Raw genomic sequence first — 10,472 nt, forward strand, 5'->3', positions numbered from 1 at the left:
AGGGGGGAAGTGCCAAAGAAACCACTCTGTGGACACGAAAATGAGAATTAAAGAGGAATAAAATAAAAGGGGAAGGTGGAGTAAAAGGAGAAGGAGTTTCTTCACTGCTGTCCTGTTTCCTTCCCTGCCCAAGCCTGTATCCTCTTTCCCTGGATCCAAACACAAGAGGCAGAACCAGAAGATGCCCGTAGGCGTTGGTGGATGGACAGGAGTGGGGCAGGGGCTGAAGGGCTGGCAGCCCTGGGCCAGGACACGGGAAAAGCCTGCTTCACCCAGGCACTGCCAGCACATCGATGCAGCAAGGGAAATTGCAGCGCTGCGGGCTGATTTCTGCTCTGGATGAAGCAGGGTGAGGGGTTTAGAGCCCCAACAGCGAGTTCGCTGCTCCTGCCCATCCAGTGCATCCATCTGTGATGCCTTGTGCTGAGAAAGTCCCAAGGAAGAGCCATTTCCATCCACCTCCACCTTTCCTCAGCTGCCTGGCAGCAGAGCAATGCTGCTCAGCTTGGGTACGATTAAAACCTGGATGATTAAAAAAAGCAATAATCTCTCGCACAGCAACACAGTGCCCCGACCCCGCCATGCCCCGCAGGCTGAACTTCAAGCCCCAGGAATGCGATTGTCACCGAAAGGGGAAACGGCTGGGGACAGTGTCCCAGTTGCTATCTGGCCACCCCAATTAACACCTTTGAGCGGCAGCCAGCCGCTCGCTGAAAAATGAACTTTCCTCTGAACTCCATTCCTCGCGGCAGAGGGAGCTTGTCGGCCCCTGCCTCTCGTCCCCTTGCCCCTTATCTCCCCCCGGAGCTTTCCTGTTTACATTTCCCATTAGATTACTGTAATTAATGCAATAACAGCAGATACTGTTTGGGAACACGGCTGGCTACCACTCGCCAGAGGAGGGCTCGGTGCTGCTCGCAGGGACGAGCAGCTGCTCAGCCCTGTACCTGGAGCTGCTCCCTGAGCTGCACCAGTGTATCTCTGATCCCAGAAAGTTGGGGTGACACCCCCCTATAAAGCTGATCACAGGTTTGGCTGAAGATTTATTGCCAGCGGGAAGAAAGTAAGCAACCCAAAATGCAACCAAGCCCATCTCTAATGCACCCAGAGGGATCTGGGTGTGCAGCAGGGGAACAGATGCAAACAGGCTCTGTGCTGGGGTGCGTTTTTGGCTGCACACCCCAAAACCAGCACAGAGGCTCCCTGTCTCCAGTCCCACAAATTCTTTAGGTGGTGCCGTTAATATCCGGTGTACTGAATAGTACTGCAGATTATTTGCACTGCTGCATGTCATAACACTGACTTTCCTCAGAAAATGGCCAATTTCTTCCTATTTATCCCCTACCCCAATTTTGCCCTGCAGACAAAAGCACAGGCACATGGCTGCTGGAGTCTGTCCGGGAGGACAGGGGAGGGAGGATAGGAGGAGCACTGTGTGCTCAAACACAGCCTGTACACATTTTCTACCACTCCTATTTCCCCAACTATCTCTATAATTTTAAACAAAATGGGTCACAGGGAATCTCCACTCTTGGTCTAAAGTGGGTCAGGCTCAATTACCACCAGTCATTTTCTTGGAGAGGAGAAGAAAGAGAAACCTGCCCCAGTTCCCCTGCACCCCTCATTCCCCCCTCCCTGGGAGAAGACCCCATTCCCCCCACACCGCTGCTGCGGGTCCTGATAACAGCCGATGCCTTTCCCTCTGATGCCGACGAGCAATCGTCTGGGGAAAACCAGAGTCATAAAACCCATCCCTCACCCTTAATTGAAGGTAAGCCCTGTGCAGATCGCTATCTGAATCAAAGTCCCCCAGCTGATGTATGAGCTGGGCTGTGTGTCAGGGACCCTTTGGTGGAAACAGCCCCCTTGCTGTTATATGGCACCTGGGGGAGCTGTAGCTGTTGGCTTTCCAGACCTCTTGAGTCCTGGGGGATTTAGGGGGGGTGGTCGGAGGAAGGCTGGAAGCTGCAGCACATCTGTGCTCCCCCTCATCGACACGTAGGTAGCAGGCTAATAGGTGCTATATAAAAGCCCAAGAGTAGTGGGGGGAGATATGTATCTTCAAGGCAGGAGGAAATTTAGCAGGAGGGCGAAGTAAAACAAGAAGAAAAAGAGGCGGAGGGGGGAGAGAGCAGGCTTTGAAATTAAAGCCCTGGTTGATCCCGTCTCAGGGCTGGGAGGTGGCCTGGGGAGCAGATGAGGAGGGAGAGGTGGGCTGGCAGGGGAAACCTGTCCCTGGGATGCGGATGTGGTTATTACTAACACATCTTTTTGGAGGGTACACCCAGAAATCAAGACAGGCTGGCTCCTGTGCCCCAGCAGAGCCAGAAGTGCCTGCGCTGGTGACGTCCAAGCAGGTCTCCTCAAGGAAAATCAATTTGGCCCCAGTGCCCGTGAGCTCTTCTGCTTAACTGGTAGCCCCAAAAGCATCGGTGTTCAGCCTTTATCAACACATGGCAGAAGCAAAACAGAAACAGGCCCACGTCTGGAGGGAGGGGGAAAGCATCTCATGATTCAGAATCCAGAAAACAGCAAAGCTGCATTCTGGTCTTGGCCCACAAGATTGATTTATTCCCTAACTGGCCAAATGACACACATATACCCTGCAACATTACTGCTTGGCATGTGCTTCTTTCCAGACCCCATTTTTCTAGCACATTCAGCTCACTTGGTTTTTGCCTTCTATGCAATAAATCCTGCTCATTCTCTAAGTGTGACCAAAACAGACACTGCGGTCTGCTGCCGTTCCCCAGATTTCTCACCCATGGGTGACCTTTGCTCTTCTATCACTTGGAGACCCTTTGCAGCTGCCAGCCGCTGCCACGCTCATCCCCAACATCAACCTCCCACCTTTCACTTCAGGCATTGAAAACAACATCTCTCTTTTGAAACCCCATCAGCTGCCGAGGCAGAAAGGCTTGGAAATAACCCCTCTCGCTGTTCTTGCTTGCCATGCTTGCATATGTTCCCCAGCTGGAAGATTTGCAGCTCGCATTGACCCTGCTGCAGCTCCTGACTGAGCCCCCGCCGCTGGCGTGATTTGCAGCACGCTGGCTCCCCGGGGTCACTGGTTGTGTGGGAAGGGAATTAACCTATTTGCAAGGATGAGCCAGGGAATTGCTGATCTTGTTTTCCCCCTCTCCCTCCGGCTCTGCGAGCAACATGCCTCCCCAAAAGCTCTGCAGCAGCCTTAACTCCTCTGGCTAGAAAAAAACATGAACCATGATCTTTGCTGCTGGGGCAATAAATATTCCCCCCTCCACCCACCCGCACAGCAGGGTCAAGAGCCTGCAGGTCAGCCCAGACGGGCTGAGGATGCTTGTAGCTCGCTGCCCTGTTTGCCTCCAGCCCCACAGCTCACAGCATTTCTCCTGCAGGTCCCCCAGCATGAGCTGCCGCCTGCTGCCGGTTGAGGATCCATCCAACGCTTTGGAGCCAACAGCTGCGGCTGTGCCAGGAGCAGAGGCTCTGCTGTAACAGGGCAGAGGGCGAGGACCAGGGGTTCGATGTGCTCATGCGCTGCCCATGCCCTGCCTGGCACCCTGGGGAGATGCTCTTAGCAGGTAGGAAGAACCTTTGGTGGTGTAGCTCCGTTTTGCCTGCACTGGTTGCTAAGGGCAGCCTGGAGGAGCTAAGCTGCAGGCAAGCCCTTGAGGATGCGGTGAAATTATACAGCTCCTTTGATGAAATCATACCCTTGCTGGCAAATGAAAAATCCAGCAGCACAACAAATCCTGCCTGGGGGCTCTAGGATTAGATTAAAAACACAGCAGCCACTTGACCCAAAGCGCCAATTCAGTATAAATTCAGGCTGCTGGTTCACAGCTAGCTGCCCACTCATCTGTGCACCCGCAGATCCTGTGCCAGGTCAGGAATTGCCTGTCCCGCAGCACCCTCCTGCCTGGGGCATCGCCTCTGCTCCCCCGCAGCAGCCAGCAGGAACCTGCCGCAGGCTCAGCCCAGGGGCTCTGCTGAATCCAGCACCCGTGACATGCACAGCTCTCAAGGCCAGTGCAATATCCGAGCCATGCACCCGAGACACATGCACAGCACCCGGGATGTGTGCAGCACAGCACCCAACACGCCCACAGCACCCAACGTACACACGGCACCCTTGATGTGTGTAGCGCAGCACCTTGAATGCATGCAGCAGAGCACCCGAGACATGCACAGCACCCTTGATGCATGCAGCACAGCACCCAAGAAATGTAGTGCAGCACCCTCAACACACACAGCACCCAAGATGCATGTAGCACCCGCAGTGGGTGCAGCCCAGCACCTGTAACATGCACAGCACCCAAGATGCATGCATCACACATAACAGGCACAGCCCCACGATGAGTGCAGCCCAGCACCTGTAACACACACAGCACCCAAGACACATGCAGCACCTGTAATACACACAGCACCCAAGATGCACACAGCACTTGTAACACGACAGCACCCAAGACACGCAGCACCTGTAACAGGCACAGCACCTACAACACACACAGCACCCAAGACGCATGCAGCACCCTTGGGTGCAGCTCAGCACCTATAGCATGCACAGCACCCAAGATGCACGCAGCACTGCGGGTGCAGCCCAGCACCCACAACACGCGCAGCGCCCCCGGTGCCGCCCAGCACCCCCGGTGCCGCTCAGGACCCCTCGCACCTCCCAGCCGCGCCGCCCCGCACTCGCTAGGGGGAGGCAGCCTCCCGCAGAAGCCGGCCCCGGAGCTCCCAGGGCGGGTCGCAGCGGGGAACCCCGGGTTCAGCTGAACACGGCTGTTCCCTTCCATTCCTCGCTGCTCAGGGAAGCCACCGAGCCGCGGTCCTGCGCGGGTCACAGGGACGCGCCGCGCTGCGCATCGCTCCGAGGCGGCTGGTGCCCGCGCAGAGAACAGCGGCTCTCCTAAAATCGTTACAAAGCCATGCACCCGTTACAACCGGGCGGTAAAACGGCAAGCCCCTTTGCTGATAGCCATCCAGGGCAGGCAGGAACGGGGGGACAGCACTGATAAATGCATCTGCCCGCTGCATCAGGGCTTTCTGCAGGAAAAGATAACGGGGAGCAGCTGAGAAGCGTGTGACAGGCCATTTAAAGAGAGCAGCGTGGGCAGAAAAGCATAGATTCAGGCTTTTGCCTTATTCCTTCTCTAAATCAGTTTGATTTGGGATGGGATTTAGCTGGGACAATGTTTAAAAAGCTTCTTATATTTATGAAGAGTATTATTCATACCTACTATATAGATGTGCCAATTTTATGTCAAGGCATGCATAAACAAAATACAGAAAGTGTAGTTATATCTAGAAATTAAACATAAATACCACCATTCTTGATAGGTTTTCAGGAACAATTTTAAAAAGACAGTATAATCGCTCTATTAAGGTATCTAAAAAAATACCTGCTAGGCTGGGCAACATCTTATATAGCCATTTAATGACTCTATAACAGACAGATAGACCAGCCAGAGGGATAGAGCATAAAAAGTTAAAAAGACCTGATGCAAAAGCGCCTTCTTAAACATTCAGCTTTGCATCTAAATACTGTGGTTCTTCTGAAGCTTTGTAAAATACTCTGGAATAAAACCAGACACTTTAAAAATCACTATGGGTAAATGGTTCCACTTCCCCTCTTGCCTTAGGGAAAGAGAGCCCACTGAAGGAATAAGTTACATTTTTAAGGAAGTTTGAGAAAAGGTTAGATTTTGAAACCCCAGAATGCCTTCTCTCGGCTGATTTAGGGGAAAAAGCTGAGTTTCTGCTTTCTTGTTAGCAGTCAGGGTGACATTTTTGCTGCTCAGCTGCCAGGACAGTGTCTCCTCCAGCTGAGATCTGTGCAAAATCCCTCCCAGCACAGCTCTCATATGGGCTGCTAATTTGGGTGGCCCATTTGCAATGCCCAGCACCTTCAAACAGCTCCCGATGTGCTCAGTGGCTGCGTTTTGCTAAAAACACTGAGGTGCTAAAACATGTTCATGCTCTCCCCAAAGAATGCAAAAACAGCTGAATTAGCACAGCCCTGGGAGAGGTCGTTAGGAGCTGACCTTATTTCACGATAGCTATTTATCTAACGGGACAGGAGATTGCCCAAAGCTTAACTCCGGGCAAATGGCACAGTAGAGCTCCTCTGCCTTGCTGCTCCTTCCTGCAAACTTGATGGTTGCCAAAAGGTATCACTTGGTGGATATTTAGCATCCTAAATACTGTGTTGCTAATCAGCAATGATAAATAGGAAAAAATTATTTAATCTCAACAAGAAACTCCCATAGAAACTGTGTTTTCTGGCTCCCAAGGCATTCTAATATGATAGTCGCCTAAATCACCACGCTTAAGCATCCATTGCAAATGCTGCTTAATATAAACGCTTGGAAAAATTCAGAGGGGGATTCAAATTCAGAGTCTCCCAACTGTGAAGGGATTTATCTCTCTGAATGAAGGTCCAGTTTAATTTGGGGTCTAAAGGCAGGAGATTTGCTCCGGGAGAAACTCTAGCAGGTCACCCAAAGCAAGGGTTGCTCTGTGCCTGCGTGTAGCCTCTTGCCTTCCCACCTAAAGAAGACTGGTCTCTACCCAGCGCTAAGGTATGGACCTAGAAGAGGTTTTTGGAGCAAAACTCAGCAAACGAGGAAAGCCAGCTTCTTCAGATGCAGTTTCTTGGCAGTTGTAAGGCATTGCAGCTGAATTTGGGCTGAGACTGAGCCCTTCTGCAGCATGTTCCCACCCTGTGTCTACTCTGAGCCACCCTGGGGAGTTGATTCAGCCAGAAAAATAGTAATTGTGCTTTTTGGAAAGGTTATTTTTGGCAGGATCAGCTCCTTGAACTGGCTGGCATCCCTGCCTCTGGAGCACCAGGGTCTGTGTGAGCCATGTCCACAGGGAGAAAGGACAGGCCAGGACTTCTGATGTGAACCCATTGCCCCTTCCTCTGCCTGCAGCTTTCCCTTGTGACCCTCAGGGGTTTTGGGCAGCTAGCTTTAGCCTCACAAGGCTACCTCCCTGCTGTGGGCAGAGAGGACCTCCCCAGCTCCGACCCTGCCCCAGACCCCTCCTTGGAGAGCCTGATCAGCCTTCAGGGCTCCCCCTCCCCAGCCCCTTCTCCTCTGCTTCTCATATCCCAGTCTTCCCCATTGGGCTGAGGATGCCCATGTTGCGAGGCCTGTGCTACACCAGCAGCAATATCTAACCTAGCAAGCTTACACATAGCTTGTGCTGAGCTTGCACCTTGCACACAGCTCCCAGCCGAGCAGCAGGGATTGCTTCCCAGGCTTGAATGGCTCCTGGGGAAAGGACCAATCACAGGGGTTGGCATCAAGCATGCACTGATCCTAGAAGTTGATTTTGAGGGGGATGATGTCCCTGCAATGAGGAAAATCTAGTGATGGGGCTGGGATGCCACATCCTTACCCTCTTGCATACACCATGCAAGGCTGCCTTCCTGCTTATGGGAGTCAGAAAAGATCATCTGAGGTGCCTGGTCCACCCCATTTTCAGCCTTCACCATGCCCAAAAAATTTTTGGCAGCCTTTTTTGGAAGCTATGTCCTGAGATACCTACCCAAACTTAGTCTGATACCTTCATAACCTTCCCCCTCCACTCTTCTGCCTCTTTTCACCCAGCTTTGGCCACAAATCACTCTCTGCTTTAAGCTTTGCTGCGTGTTTGCTTTGGCACAGAAGCTTTGTGAAGGAATGATCTTCCATATCAAACACGGGTTGCATCCCATGGTTGTGTCCCAGTGAGATCTAAGCCTTCTTCAAATGAAGGGCTCCACAGAGGCTTATCTATGGCTACGTGTGTATGCACAGACCAGTCTTTGCCTGCTTTGGTCCCAGTTTAGCCAGGCACACCAGCAGACATCTATCAGCTGGTTTTAAGCCTCCCTCTGCTACAACCTCACCTTCATCTCTCCAAACAACGTACACAGCAGCTGGGATTTGCCCTACCTACCCTGCAGCACACACCAGTTACCCCAGGCTCCTTCTGGACCCAGCAAAGGGCAGTCACGTCCCTGGGATGACCAAGCCCACGAGGGATGGATGCAGGAAAGTTCCTGACAGCACCAACCTCCCAGGAGATCCCAGGGCTCAGCCAGCAAAGCCAAGCACCCACGGGCTCTTACCTCCCCCACCGATGCTCCGGCTGCCAGCACAGCAGTATTTATAGCAACCCCAGGCTATTATATAACAAAAAGGTTGATTTCACCCCCACTGAACCTAACTCAAAGGATGTATGGTCAGAGTTTTGTCAAACCCCACGAGCTGTGTTTGTCTCTTGGCTCAGCAGTGGGTCTTGCAGAAAGAGGAAATGGTTTAAAGGCTGCTACTTTTCTTTTTTCAGATGAACCAAGTGTAAACTAAATGCTGACATGAAGGAGCAACAGGGAAGAAGTTTTGCACCCAGACAAGGTTTAGCAGTGGCCGAGCAGTTCCCACCAACTCTCTGCTGCAGGAGACAAGGCTTTGTGCATGGAATGATTCTGCAGTGGTGCCTTCAGGTGCCCAAGCAGCTTCAGAGCGAGTCTGCAATTAGTGCTGGAACAACTAGCACTGGGATTATTTTGCAATTAGTGTTGGAACAACCAGCACTGGGATTTTTCCCTTGCAAAAGCACCAGGTGACTTCTGCAAGCAGGCAGCTGAGAAGAGCTTTTAGGTTAAGCCCTGTGCCTTGGGAGCACAATTGAGAAAATAATTTCTTCTTAACTAAGGGCTTGCTCAGAGCCCCCCACAGAATTGCTACTGCCATCAGGGTTTGTTCTGGGGGCATAGAACAGACCCGAGTCTCACAGCTCTGGCCACCCAGTGCAAACCCACACAGAGCACCTAGATCCTCCCAAATTCCCCCTAAGAAATAAATAGTCCTGCTCATTTTCCAAAGTTTGCTTTGATAAAGGAGGAGGTCACTGAGGAACACCAGCACCTTGAGGTAGTCACCAAGCAGCCCTCACGCAGCTGTTCTCATTACCTGTGTGATGGAACAGGGAAGGGAGCCCCTTGCAACACCCAGTTCCATCAGCTGGCAGGACACAAACACACCACAGCATTATTTATCAGCAAACACAGGCACATCTCTCCTTGTAGATCAGCCTTATGGGCTTTTCTAAGCAGAAACCCCCCAAGGAAGGGAACAGAGCAAAGGAGAGGGGACACCCATGCCCCCCCACAATGGGGAGGAACCAGCAAGGCAAGGGGAGCAGCAATGCCACCTCTCCAGCTGCAAAGGCAAAGAGCAACTGATGCCCCTCAGCACTTGCAGCATCCCTGCCAGCCATCACCTAAACTCACCAGAAAGGTTACTGAACCCTAAAGAAATAGTTATCTCCCTGCAGCTTTGGAAGCAGGTAATTTATGCTTAATAGCAAGCTGTTACAAAAATCTGCTAGTGGCCATCCACTCTGATACAGCTCTCCCCAGGCTCAGACAGCTATAGCTTAGCAGCAACCTACTCAAAGCATTTCTAAGGGATGCAATGTACATCTAAGATGAAATGCAAGAAATATGCTGGCCTAACAGCTCCAGCAGCAGCTATAAGCAAAAAAGGAACAACCAAGTAGCTCAGCCCCTTCACCTCCCTTCAGCAAACACATACAACCCAAGCAGACAGGTTACATAGCCTACAAGGTACATGACCTGCTGCTCTAACCACTGAAATATCAGGAAAAAAAAAAATCTCTTTTTTTTTAAAAAAAAGTATTATAATAAAAGCACTTCCTTTCCCCCTGCTCCACACTAGCCACAGTGGGGTGCACTCTGCTGAATTTGAAGGGACTGTTATCAACTAAGCCTGTTGGGGAGGTGTCTATATAAAGGTGAGGCTTGTTTGCGATGTAAGCAATGCAAATAAGGGTAAGAAAGCTTGTGCTGGAGCTAGCTCTGCTACAAGCAATGGGAGTTTTTTCTCTTTATTGACTGTATCTTCTATAGGTAATATTCATGCAAAAATATGAGATATACCTGGAAAAGATTACTAGGAGAGTTTAAGCAGAGGACTTTGATTGCTGGGCATGGGGGGTGTGTGGGGAGGTTGCTGTTTATATCCTAGGCAGAAAATTAGAGCTGAAAATGAGCTCCAGCCTGGGAGGGATTAGCTAGAATGGTATCGAAGTCCAGATCCCTGCTGCCTCTGATGGCTGGGGTGTCTCTCACCATGTTCTCTGTGATGGAAACTTGTAGCAACCAGAGATGTAGAAATTGCCTCCAGATTTACTGTTTGTCATGACCTGAGCTGATGGCCAAGCTTGGGGCAGGGGAAAAAAGGGCCCTGGAGACATATTTCTCCCAAGTCTCTGCTATGCTGATGGTGAGGGGTTTGTGGATGGGGTCTGCCAGGCTGGGGTGGTGCCTCAGTCAGGGTAGGGGCCAAAGTGTGTCAGAAAGGTTTTCTCAGCTCTGCCAGAGCTGCAGTTTCCCTCGGTGCCAGGCTCAGCTGCTCAGCAGCAGCAATGGCTTGCACTAAAAAAAAAAGCTCTTTTATATCTCCCATACACAG

At 51.5% G+C, this 10,472-nt stretch overlaps 1 long non-coding RNA gene across 1 annotated transcript; it reads left to right on the plus strand.

The window, feature by feature from the left end:
• The first annotated feature begins 882 nt into the window (after positions 1-882).
• LOC114015509 (uncharacterized) lies at positions 883-10,441 on the plus strand. The gene is made up of 3 exons (XR_003559489.2): positions 883-1,771; positions 3,378-3,563; positions 8,323-10,441. It is a non-coding gene; the product is annotated as an uncharacterized LOC114015509 (long non-coding RNA).
• Positions 10,442-10,472: the final 31 nt, after the last annotated feature.

This window comes from Falco cherrug, chromosome 14 (genome assembly GCF_023634085.1).
Source record: "Falco cherrug isolate bFalChe1 chromosome 14, bFalChe1.pri, whole genome shotgun sequence".
NCBI classification, from domain to species: domain Eukaryota; kingdom Metazoa; phylum Chordata; class Aves; order Falconiformes; family Falconidae; genus Falco; species Falco cherrug.